Source organism: Stegostoma tigrinum, chromosome 8 (assembly GCF_030684315.1).
Source record: "Stegostoma tigrinum isolate sSteTig4 chromosome 8, sSteTig4.hap1, whole genome shotgun sequence".
Classification (NCBI taxonomy): Eukaryota; Metazoa; Chordata; class Chondrichthyes; order Orectolobiformes; family Stegostomatidae; genus Stegostoma; species Stegostoma tigrinum.
This window is the reverse complement of record NC_081361.1, coordinates 84,856,155-84,869,510: the sequence shown is the minus strand read 5'-3', so window position 1 is coordinate 84,869,510 and position 13,356 is coordinate 84,856,155. Positions and strand designations below refer to the sequence as shown.

The 13,356-nt window shown below is 46.2% G+C and overlaps 1 protein-coding gene across 4 annotated transcripts in view; it reads left to right on the top strand.

The window, feature by feature from the left end:
- Window positions 1–13,356, top strand: part of LOC125456041 (very-long-chain enoyl-CoA reductase-like) — an 87,395-nt gene that overhangs the window by 6,708 nt on the left and 67,331 nt on the right. Inside the window, exon 1 of one of the 4 annotated variants that reach the window (XM_048538686.2) lies at window positions 4,396–4,415. The exons of the other annotated variants lie outside the window; for them this stretch is intronic. The gene's annotated coding sequence lies outside the window, so the exon portion shown is untranslated. Of the gene's footprint in view, window positions 1–4,395; window positions 4,416–13,356 lie in introns of those variants that run through there. 4 annotated transcript variants of the gene reach the window in all.

The following is a 13,356-nucleotide window of genomic DNA, read 5'->3' as shown; positions in this document are numbered from 1 at the left end:
GCAGAGTGTTGTCACTCTCCAAAAATCTGGCCTAAGTATATCAAATGATTTGTTTATTTTGGTCATGTTGGATAGGATTTGGGATGGAGAGAAGGGATGAAAGGATATAGAGGCTAGGGCTGGGAATGGCCTTCAGTGGCAGCACCCTTGACCCTGAAGGTCCCCAGATTGGAACAAATGAAGCTCTCTCCACAACCCAGTGGTTGAGTTGAGCCAGTTTTCCAGGTGGGTGACCAGTCACTTGCCTCACCTGTCAGGAAGATAGATTACTGGCCAGACAGTGAGTGGATCCCATCAAAATGGCTGTAAATTGAGCATTTTTGGGCCATAATTGGTAGCAATTTAAGAGGGTCTCCATGGACTTCTCATCCAGAACTTAATTATTGAGGAAGCAAGAAGGGGTCAAGTTTCTCCCTGAGGCCAACTCCCTTAAATTATTTCCTCTTCTCACCAGCATGCTCACTAACTCCAAGAGTGGAGTGCAGATTTACAAGAATGATTCTGTTGCTTAAAAAGTGTTAAATTTTGCAAACTATTAATACAAGTTTGTATTCCTTTGAGTGTGTCAGACTAAACGATGACTCACTGAAGGATTAGTGATGAATGGATTTATAGAGTAGATGAGGAGAAGCTACTTTCTTTGGGTAGGACAGTCAAGAACAAGGAGGCATAAGCTTCACATTAGACCCCCACTGTTCAGGGGTGGTGTCAGAAAGCACTTCTTGATCCAAAATGTGATGGAAATGGTCAGGAATCTAATTTAAGGCACAGCAGATATAGGGGCAACTATGAGAAGGAGGCAGTCAATATAGGACTGTGGGTGTTGTACTTAAATGAACACAATATAGGAAACAAGGTAAGTGAGCTTGTAGACCACATTGAAATTGGCAGAAACAATGTTGTGGGTATCACAGAGACATGGCTGCATGGGGATCAGGGCTAGGAACTAAGTATCCAAGGATACACAGGCAGATGGGCAGAGGGGTGGTGTTACCTTGTTAGGAAGAAATGAAATCACATCTCTAGAAAGAAGTGGCATGGAGTTAGAAGGTGTAGAATCTGTGTGGATAGAGTTGAGGGAACCACAAATAAAGAAAGACCTGATGAGAGTTGTGTACAGGCCTCCTAGCAGCAGTCAAGATGTGGGGAAGAAATAAATCAGGAGACAGAAAACACACTATTACAGACTTCAATGTGCAGGTGGATTGGGTAAATTGGGTTGGTAGTGGATGTCAAGAAAAAGAATTTGTGTAAAGTCTATGACGTTTGGTTTTGGAGCATCTTCTGGAAGAGCTCACTAAGGAGCAGCAATTCTAGATTTGGTGATGTGTAATGAAGCAGACATGATTAGGGTACTTAAGGTGAAGGAACTCATGGGGATAGTGACCATAATATGGTAGAATTCACCCTGCAGTTTGAGAAGGAGAAGTTTGAATCAGATATAACAGTACTACAATTGGGTAAAGGTAATTGTATAGACCTGACAAAGGAGCTGGTCAGAGTTGCCTGGAAGGGGAGCCTAGCAGGAAAGATGGTGGAACAGCAATGACAGGAATTTCTGGGGCTAATTTGGGTAGCACAGCAGAAATTCACCTTAAGGAGAAAGAAACTTACTAAGGGGAAATGAGACAACTGTGGCTGTCAAGGGAAGTCAGGGATAGCATCAAAGCAAAACAATAGCATACAATAAAACCAAAGGACAACCAAATAAAGCAATGAGAGGGAGAAGATAAAATTTGAAAGTAAGCCAACTAATAATATAGAACAACAGTACAAGAGTTTTTTTTAGTTATAGAAAAGGATGAGAGGGAGGCAAGAGTGAACATTAGACTACTGGGAAATGAGGTTGGAGGAATAGTAATGGGGAAACAATGAAATGGCAGAGGAACTGAATATGCACATTGCATTGGTTTTCACCGTAGAAGACTCCAGCAGCATACCAGAACTTCAAAAAAGTCAGAGGACAGAGTAAGTGTAATGGTCGTCATTAAGGGGACAGTTCTGGGAAGCTGAAAGCTCTGAAGGCTGATAAATTACCTGGACCAGATGGGTTATACAGCAGAGTTCTGAAGGAGACCACTGCGGGGATTGTGGAGGCATTGGTGGTAATCTTTCAGGAATCACTGGATTCAGGGAGGGTGCCAGGGAACTGGAAAATGGCTAATGGAACACCCTTGTTTAAGAAGGGAGGGAGGCAGAGGACAGTAAACTGTAGGCCAGTTAGCCTGACCTTGGTTATTGGTAAGATTTTAGAGACCATTATTAAGGATGAGGACTTGGGAGTGCATGATAAAATAGGGCTGAGACAGCATGGCTTTGTCAAGGAGTGGTCGTGCCTGACAGATGTGTTAGAATTCTTTACGTAATTAATGCACAAGTTTGACAAAGGACGGTTAGTGGACATGAACGATTTGGATTTTGAAGGCTTTTGACAAGGTGCTGCACAGGAGTCTGTTAAATAACATAGGACCCGTGGTGTTAATGGCAAAATATTGGCCTGGATAGAGGATTGGCTGACTGGCAGAAAGCAGAATAGACATAAAGGGGTCTTTTTCAGAAATGCAGCTGGTGACTAGTGGAGTTCTATTCATGTTTTACATTAACAATGCAAACAAAGGAAATTAGGGGATTGGTGTTGAGTTTGTAGATGATGCAAAGATAGGTGGAGGGGCAGGAAGCGTTGAGGAAGTGGGGTGGTTGCAGAAGGACTTGGACAGGGTAGGAGAGTGGGCAAAGAAGTGACAGATGGAATAAAATGTGGGAAAGTTTGAGATTATGCATTTTGTTAGGAAAAATAGAAGCGTAGACATTTTTATAAATGGGGAAAGACTTTGGAAATCTGAAGCACAAATGGACGTGGGAATCCTACTTCAGGATTCTCTTAAGGTTAACATATGCGTTCAGTTCATAGATAGGAAGGCAAGAGCAATGTTAGCATTCATTTCAAGAGGGCTAGAATACAAGAACAAAAATGTACTGCTGAGGCTGTATTAGGCTCTGGTCAGACCGCACCTGAAATATAGTGAGCAGTTTTGGGCCCTGTATCAAAGAAAAGGCATGCTGGTGTTGGAAGGGTCCAGAGGAGGTTTATATGAATGGGGATGAAACGAAGACTTCTCATATGAGGAGCAGTTGAAGACTCTGGGTCTGCACTGGATGAAGTTTTGAAGGATGGGGTGTCAATCTGATTGAAACTTGCACAATACTGAGAGGCTTGGATAGAACGGACTTGGAGAAGATGTTTGCCATAGTTGGAGAGACCTAGGATGCAATGGCACAGCCTCAGTGAAGGGATGACCATTTAGAGGTGAGATGAGGAGAAATTTCCTCAGCCAAACGGTATTGAGTCTGTGGAAATCATTGCCGCAGAAGGTTCTGGAGGCAAAGTCATTTGAGTGTATTTAAGACAGAGATGGGTAGTTTCTGATTAGTAAGAGGATCAAGGGTTACTGGAGAGGGCAGGAGATTGGAGTTGAGAAACACATCAGTTATGATCGAATGACAAAGCAGTCTGGATTGGCTGAATGGCCTAATACTGCTGCTATATCTACTGTCTAAATTTGGAAGTCTGTGTCAAAATGCTGTTGAATCTGGGAATCAATACCAATGACTGATAACAATAGTGTTTATCAGGCCACTGATGTGAATGTGCACCTTTTATACACTGATTTTAGTAACAACTGTGGCTCAGTGGATAGCAATCTCTCCTTCCAAGCTGGGGAGTAACAGGGTCATGTCCTATTTCGGAGACTTGGGGCTGATATCTATCTCTTTACCTATTTAGTGCCTAGGTTAAAAATATTTAACAAATAACATATGCTCAACAAACGCACTTCCAAATGTTAGATCATCTGTTACAATTGAAAAAGTTGACAAATTGTTCTGCACCAGAGCAAAAGACCTTTTCATGGAGAAGATATAACGAGCAAAGATATATAAAATGCGATTAGTGCAAAGAATACCGTATGCAATAGAATAAGGAAATTCAAAATCAAAGTGATTTTTAATAGAGATAACAAGGTGTAGAGCTGGATGAACACAGCAGGTGAAGGAGCATCAGAGGAGCAGGAAGGCTGTCGTTTGGGGCCTAGACCCTTATAGACTTGCTGACCCATGTTTCAGCCGAATATTCTTCCATACCATTAACTACTTCAAAGAACCAGTACTTGTATGGCTGGTGTGCATTGGGTATATGGTTTTATGGTTGGTCACACGACCACAGTAGTTTGAGTTTAATTGAGAGCTGTGTCAATATATAAACCATTGATAAGACACAGCAACTAATAAAGCTTGGAGAGCTTCAAAAAGCTGACATAGTCCTCAAAGACCTGATAACTCCATGAAATGACATACAACTGAAAAAAAATGCCCACGAACAAAGGCTGTAACCAAGGCCACCAATTCAAGGTAACACAGTAAGTGCCATTAAATTTTATTAAATCAGGCTTCAAGCTGTTTGTATTAGTGTTTTGGGATCATAGACTTGTTTTGTTGGGCCGAAGGGCCTGTTTCCACACTGTAGGGATTCTATGATCTATGCTGTACAATTCAGCCTGTTTCCCTATGACACCCATTGGCCCTGAGAATGGCCTATGAAAAATATTGTGGTTGTGACCTTGACACACATGGAACTGTAGCTGTTCCCGTTATTCCATCTGTCACACCGCAGTGAAAAAACAGAGGTAAGTGTTGCAGTAAATTGAGACTTGCATTGTATGAGAATTAAGGAATGAGATTCCGCACAAATATATTTTCTGGAGGGCCTTGTGTGGAGGTAAAGTATGTTCTCTGTGGTTTCATTTTGCTTTCTTTTTACCATTTTCACAACTCATTTCTACTTTGTTTGCTCTGCTGTTGAAATTCAGCCCAATGCTGTCTTGCAGCCATGTGTCATACAGCTATTTGTCTCACTGCATTGTTTAGATCACCAGTAATACCATAGGACTTGAATGAGTTAAATTAGAAAATGTAACATAAGCTGAAAGGAGTGTGATTGAAATCAAACAAATCAACACAGGAGATATGATGTACTGCAAGATATTTAGAAGGACGATACCATTAAACAAACACCTAGTCATTGTCAATTTGAGTTTGACTTAGCTTGAAATTATAACACAGGAGAGTTATACAGAATGATGGAGATCACCTTCACCGAATATTTATTGATTCTCAACTTTGTGGATGAAAAAATGTTGCCATTAGTTTACATTGACCGTAGTGTTTAGGTGGAGGTGAAAAATAGAGACAGGACAAAGTTACAATTGGAATGTGTCACTTAAAAGTAACAGCTCTCACTGAAGACTAATTCAAGGAGATAAGCTCTTTTATGCGTATGAAGGCAATCATAATGGGAATCTTATTACTCTTTTCTGTTCATTGCTGACTAAAGTAAGACAGCTCTAAGTAAAATAAAACTGCTTTTATTCATTCATGGGAATTTAACTTTGCTGGCTGGGGCTGGTGGGGGCTGAGGGGGCAGGGGAGAGGTTAACCAGGGAAGGTGGGGTGTGGGAGGGGTGTAGGGAGGGTGGGATCAAGGAGGGGTGAGGGTGAGGCAGAGTGGGGAGGCTGAGGTGAGGGAGTCAGGTAGGCTTCTTTATCCATTCACAGGATGAGGGCATTGCTGGCTAGCAGCATTTATTGTCCATCCCTAATTGCCCCAGAGGGCATTCAAGAGTCAACCACATTGCCGTGGGTCTGGAGCCACACGTAGGCCAGACCATGTAAGGATGGCAGTTTCCTTCCCGAAAGGGCATTAGTGAAACAGATGGGTTTTTCTTCAACACTTGACAATGGATTCATGGTTGTCGTTAGATTCTTACTTCCAGATATTTATTGAATTCAAATTCCACTGTCTGCTGTGGCAGGTTTCGAACCCAGGTCCCCAGAACATTGTCTGGGACTCTGGGTTAAGAACCCAGTGATATTACCACTAGGCCACCTTTGACAGGTGGGGGAGTGGGAAGGGGGTTTGGTGATGTTCATGGTGAGTTTAGACTGGGGGAAGCGGAGTTTGCTTTTCCAGGGTGACCACTTCTCTACCACTTCGCTGCCCAGCTATCACTGGCAATGGTGGAGGGCAGTGCGCTGGCACAATGCGAGTGCTGGTAATTTGATGGACAATGGCTTGCTTGTCAGATTGGAGTTGGGATGCCATGTTGAAACTGTACAGAACATTGAGGCTGCTTTTAGAGTACGACATGCAATTCTGGTCGCCCTTCTTTAGGAAGGATGTCATTAAACGTGAGAGAGTGCTGAAAAGATTTACAAGGATGTTATTGGGACTGGAAGGTTTGAGCTATAGGGAGAGGCTGAATAGGCTCAGCTTTTCTCCCGGGATCATTGGAGGCTGAGGGGTGACTTTATAGAGGTTTATAAAATCATGAGGGGCATAGGTAGGGTAAATAGACAAGGCCTTTTCCTTGGGGTGGGGAAGTGCAAAACTAGAGGGCACAGTTTAAGGTGAGAGGAGAAATTTTTTTTAAAAATGACCTAAGGGGCAACTTTTTCATGCAGAGGTTGGTGCATGTATGGAATAAACTGCCAGAGGAGGTGGTGGAGGTGGGTACAGTTAAAACATTTAAAGGGACTTGGATGGTTTTATGAATAGGAAGTGTTTAGAGGGATGTGGGTGAAATGCTGGCAAATGGAACTAGATCATATTGGGATGCCTGACTGGCGTGGATGGGTTGGACCGAAGGGTCTGTTTCAGTGCTATATGACTGTATCCACTGTGATCTAGTTGGAGGGACAGAGGGAGGAGTTGTTCCAGGTGGCCCTGGAAACACAGACCCAGATGCAGGCTTTGGACAATAACCTTAACCTTAAACTGAAAACACAGATGAGGTTCCTGGGAGCTGCTGTTTTATCGCTTTGCAGTGGTGGGGCATTGCAACCCTGTGTTTCTGCTCATGATTCAACACTGCACCACAAAGTGGTGGCAATCCCAGTAAATGCAGCCCATTATAAATGCATTTTTTTTTGTTTCTTAGACAAATCCTGCCTTATTACTCTTTTGTGCAGGATGATGTATTTAATTCTGACAAAGGCTTACATTAATATGTCTATGATTTGCAAATACAAATTGAGTATTTGCAGCAGGTTCTGTTCTTTTTCATGGAATCAAAACTTGACTCAGTGATGGCCAAATTTTGGCACTCTTGTCTCTGACATGATGTCTTTGTTGGATGATTATACTGGTGCAGAATGCACAAGGCACCATTTGGTAAAGGCCAAACAGAAGTATCCTGTACACCTGATAACAACGTGTGGAGCTGGATGAACACAGCAGGCCAAGCAGCATCTTAGGAGCACAAAAGCTGATGTTTTGGGCCTGGACCTTTCTCTAGGCCCGAAACGTCAGCTTTTGTGCTCCTGAGATGCTGCTTGGCCTGCTGCGTTCATCCAGCTCCACACTTTGTTATCTCGGATTCTCCAGCATCTGCAGTTCCCATTATCCTGTATCCCTGTCTGAAGCAGACAGTAGGCATTTAATATGTCTAGTTTTTCTCCCTATAACTTTGGCTCATGCCTGAGGTAAACTGTGTGAACACTATTGTTATCCCAAATACCAATACTAAGCAGCATGGGGTGAAAAGCAAGTCAGCATGTATTTAATCATCATTGATCCTGATTTTGAGGTCTTGGACCTCACTCGTAACACTGACCTGCAGGCAACTCCTGTGCAAACTCACCTCAGGCTGGTCCCAACCTGTAACCTGCTCCTGCCCCATCTAATCAAACTCAGAGATTGTCTCCCCAGCCCCTATAACATTGCAGCCACCCATGATGTTATTTCCCTAGCTCCTAGCAACAATCCAGGCTCCTCACCACTAATTTTACTCTGAAATGTAGCCTTTCCTCCTCCCCAGCCCCATGATTTGACTGAATCCCTTGCTTGGTGATCGTTATGAGGAAGACACAGTGACAGGAACAGGTTTGTGCACAACGCAGTCCAAGGACCAAAGTCCCATGCTCCTTTGATCTCCCCATTGAAATGGAGACTGCTGACACTCTTTGGGTGAGATACTCATGAGTACAGCTAAATTTCTAGCCACACAAAACAGAATTCATGGTTTGATTATTTTATTCAGGAAATACATTAATTTGACCCTGACTTTTACCTTGTGCTCATCACCTTTCATTGGTTGTTATCATGTACAAACTAATGAACACCCAGAAGAGAGACAATTTTCTTTGTTTGCTATTTATAGCAAAAGGAATAACCTTTTCCTTATATACACATCAATGGTGTTTCTATAACGAGCACACAAAAAGAAATCTTAGCCCTTTGTCATTATAGAACTTAATCCAATCATTCCTTACCAAGAAAAAGATTTGCGGTTTTAATATATTACATGGCTTAAAAATGATCAAAGTATCGAAAGATTACATAAACAGAGGAGCCAAGCTTGCACTTTGTGGAAACCATTTGAAACCAGAGATTGAATTACAGGTTGTAGCCGACTCCAACTCAACCGATACTCTATCATAATTAATGGCTGGATTATTTCTGTAGATGTAAATGGATGGTGTGCTTTGATTCTGTGTTGATTATAGAGTTAGTCGCTTGCTGTAACAATCTCTGATCACTTTACTCTGAAGCCTTTTTGTTAGGATGTACGATTACAGCAGAATGTCTGATGAAAGTTAAGGCTCTGGAATGTTGCAGTCACTGCATATTAATATATTTTAAAAATGTACCATAATGAAGCTACCTGAGATTTAGCTTTCCTTTCACTGTATTTAGTATAAAGGCTTTGAAAACCGATTTCGCTGAGAAAATTGCTCCACGGTATTCATTTGCAATAATTACTTGTTTCTCCAAAAAACGCCAGTGTTTGGCAGAGAGAAAAAACACTTCATTTTTCCTCTCAGGATAGCAGCTTAAATCTACCTGGTAGCTGTAAAGTATCTATCAGTCAGATTTTTGGCTCACAGAGCCTTCAAAGGAACTTGTTATCTGTCAGAAAGCTTGAGGGAAGAGCATTAGTCAAGGTTTGTGCTGCTGGTGGGTGAAGGAGAAAGCCACTGTCTGAAAATTAATGACAAGAAATGTAAATAATTCATTGATTCCATACAAACAAACTTGTCAAACTTAATCTCTGTAAACATGCCTATTGTGTGCTTCTTGTGTTTGCTTGCATTATCACTGTAAAATAAATTTGTTTATCTGTTAAAACTTAAAGCAAGTTATTCTTGCGCCTGTGAAAGACAAGAATCAAAGCTGATGACATAGGTGGGAAAAAAAACAAAAGTTGGGATAAAATTTCTCAGGCATGTTGGTATAAACATTGACTGAGATCTGTAATGTTAGCTAGAGCCTCCATTGCGAGCAAACACAGACAATAAGGAAAATGAATTCCAAATACATTATAGCTTCGACTTCAGTTTCAGCTGTTTCTCACCATCTCAAATAAAAGTATAGGCCCAGATTTTGCAGCGGTTATGATGGCAAAACTCGTAATTATAGGATGTGAGTTTGTTTGAATTGAATTAGCTTTGTTGTCGCAAACCCAAATGAATAATGTGGGATAATAAAATGTGAGGCTGGATGAACACAGCAGGCCAAGCAGCATCTCAGGAGCACAAAAGCTGACGTTTCGGGCCTAGACCCTTCATCAGAGAGGGGGATGGGGAGAGGGAACTGGAATAAATAGGGAGAGAGGGGGAGGCGGACCGAAGATGGAGAGTAAAGAAGATAGGTGGAGAGAGTATAGGTGGGGAGGTAGGGAGGGGATAGGTCAGTCCAGGGAAGACGGACAGGTCAAGGAGGTGGGATGAGGTTAGTAGGTAGATGGGGGTGCGGCTTGGGGTGGGAGGAAGGGATGGGTGAGAGGAAGAACCGGTTAGGGAGGCAGAGACAGGTTGGACTGGTTTTGGGATGCAGTGGGTGGAGGGGAAGAGCTGGGCTGGTTGTGTGGTGCAGTGGGGGGAGGGGACGAACTGGGCTGGTTTAGGGATGCAGTAGGGGAAGGGGAGATTTTGAAACTGGTGAAGTCCACATTGATACCATTAGGCTGCAGGGTTCCCAGGCGGAATATGAGTTGCTGTTCCTGCAACCTTTGGGTGGCATCATTGTGGCACTGCAGGAGGCCCATGATGGACATGTCATCTAAAGAATGGGAGGGGGAGTGAAATGGTTTGCAACTGGGAGGTGCAGTTGTTTGTTGCGAACTGAGCGGCGGTGTTCTGCAAAGCGGTCTCCAAGCCTCCACTTGGTTTCCCCAATGCAGAGGAAGCCACACCGGGTACAGTGGATGCAGTATACCACATTGGCAGATGTGCAGGTGAACCTCTGCTTAATGTGGAATGTCATCTTGGGGCCTGGGATAGGGGTGAGGGAGGAGGTGTGGGGGCAAGTGTAGCACTTCCTGCGGTTGCAGGGGAAGGTGCCGGGTGTGGTGGGGTTGGAGGGCAGTGTGGAGCGAACAAGGGAGTCACGGAGAAAGTGGTCTCTCCGGAAAGCAGACAGGGGTGGGGATGGAAAAATGTCTTGGGTGGTGGGGTCGGATTGTAAATGGCGGAAGTGTCGGAGGATGATGCGTTGTATCCGGAGGTTGGTAGGGTGGTGTGTGAGAACGAGGGGGATCCTCTTAGGGCGGTTGTTGCGGGGGCGGGGTGTGAGGGATGTGTTGCGGGAAATGCGAGAGACGCGGTCAAGGGCGTTCTCGATCACTGTGGGGGGAAAGTTGCGGTCCTTGAAGAACTTGGACATCTGGGATGTGCGGGAGTGGAATGTCTTAACGTGGGAGCAGATGCGGCGGAGGCGGAGGAATTGGGAATAGGGGATGGAAATTTTGCAGGAGGGTGGGTGGGAGGAGGTGTATTCTAGGTAGCTGTGGGAGTCGGTGGGCTTGAAATGGACATCAGTTACAAGCTGGTTGCCTGAGATGGAGACTGAGAGGTCCAGGAAGGTGAGGGATGTGCTGGAGATGGCCCAGGTGAACTGAAGGTTGGGGTGGAAGGTGTTGGTGAAGTGGATGAACTGTTCGAGCTCCTCTGGGGAGCAAGAGGCGGCGCCGATACAGTCATCAATGTACCGGAGGAAGAGGTGGGGTTTGGGGCCTGTGTAGGTGCTGAAGAGGGACTGTTCCACGTAACCTACAAAGAGGCAGGCATAGCTGGGGCCCATGCGGGTGCCCATGGCCACCCCCTTAGTCTGTAGGAAGTGGGAGGAGTCAAAAGAGAAGTTGTTGAGGGTGAAGACGAGTTCAGCTAGGCGGATGAGGGTGTCGGTGGAGGGGGACTGGTCGGGCCTGCGGGACTATAACCACACGTCAACGAATACCAGTCACGATTGGACATAGAGCAGTTTTTCCGCCGTCTTCGCCTCCATGCCTACTTCTTCAACTGGGAGCCCAACCCTCCCTCCACTGACCCCTTCACCCGCTTCCAACACAAGTCCTCCTCCTGGACACCACTCCCAGGCATCCTACCCTCCCTCGACCTCTTCATCTCCAACTGCCGTCGAGACATTAACCGCCTCAACCTCTCCACCCCTCTCACCCACTCCAACCTCTCCCCTGCAGAACGGGCAGCCCTCCGCTCCCTCCGCTCCAACCCCAACCTCACCATCAAACCCGCAGACAAGGGTGGCGCAGTGGTAGTATGGCGCACTGACCTCTACATCGCCGAGGCCAGACGCCAACTCTCCGACACCACCTCCTACCGCCCCCTCGATCATGACCCCACACCCGAGCACCAAACCATCATCTCCAACACCATTCATGACCTCATCACCTCAGGGGACCTCCCACCCACAGCCTCCAACCTCATTGTTCCCCAACCCCGCACGGTCCGTTTCTATCTCCTTCCCAAAATCCACAAACCAGCCTGCCCTGGTCGACCCATCGTCTCAGCCTGCTCCTGCCCCACCGAACTCATCTCCACCTATCTGGACTCTATTTTCCCCCCTTTGGTCCAGGAACTCCCCACCTACGTCCGTGACACCACCCACGCCCTCCACCTCCTCCAGGATTTCCAATTCCCTGGCCCCCAACACCTCATCATCACCATGGACGTCCAGTCCCTATACACCTGCATTCTGCATGCAGATGGCCTCAAGGCCCTCTGCTTCTTCCTGTCCCGCAGGCCCGACCAGTCCCCCTCCACCGACACCCTCATCTGCCTAGCTGAACTCGTCCTCACCCTCAACAACTTCTCTTTTGACTCCTCCCACTTCCTACAGACTAAGGGGGTGGCCATGGGCACCCACATGGGCCCCAGCTATGCCTGCCTCTTTGTAGGTTACCTGGAACCTTCCCTCTTCCGCACCTACACAGGCCCCAAACCCCACCTCTTCCTCCGGTACTTTGATGACTGTATCGGCGCCGCCTCTTGCTCCCCAGAGGAGCTCGAACAGTTCATCCACTTCACCAACACCTTCCACCCCAACCTTCAGTTCACCTGGGCCATCTCCAGCACATCCCTCAACTTCCTGGACCTCTCAGTCTCCATCTCAGGCAACCAGCTTGTAACTGATGTCCATTTCAAGCCCACCGACTCCCACAGCTACCTAGAATACACCTCCTCCCACCCACCCTCCTGCAAAAATTCCATCCCCTATTCCCAATTCCTCCGCCTCCGCCGCATCTGCTCCCACGATAAGACATTCCACTCCCGCACATCCCAGATGTCCAAGTTCTTCAAGGACCGCAACTTTCCCCCCACAGTGATCGAGAACGCCCTTGACCGCGTCTCCCGTATTTCCCGCAACACATCCCTCACACCCCGCCCCCGCAACAACCGCCCAAAGAGGATCCCCGTCGTTCTCACACACCACCCTACCAACCTCCGGATACAACGCATCATCCTCCGACACTTCCGCCATTTACAATCCGACCCCACCACCCAAGACATTTTTCCATCCCCACCCCTGTCTGCTTTCCGGAGAGACCACTTTCTCCGTGACTCCCTTGTTCGCTCCACACTGCCCTCCAACCCCACCACACCCGGCACCTTCCCCTGCAACCGCAGGAAATGCTACACTTGACCCACACCCCCTCCCTCACCCCTATCCCAGGCCCCAAGATGACATTCCACATTAAGCAGAGGCTCACCTGCACATCTGCCAATGTGGTATACTGCATCCACTGTACCCGGCGTGGCTTCCTCTACATTGGGGAAACCAAGCGGAGGCTTGGAGACCGCTTTGCAGAACACCTCCGCTCAGTTCGCAACAAACAACTGCACCTCCCAGTCGCAAACCATTTCCACTCCCCCTCCCATTCTCTTGATGACATGTCCATCATGGGCCTCCTGCAGTGCCACATTGATGCCACCCAAAGGTTGCAGGAACAGCAACTCATATTCCGCCTGGGAACCCTGCAGCCTAATGGTATCAATGTGGACTTC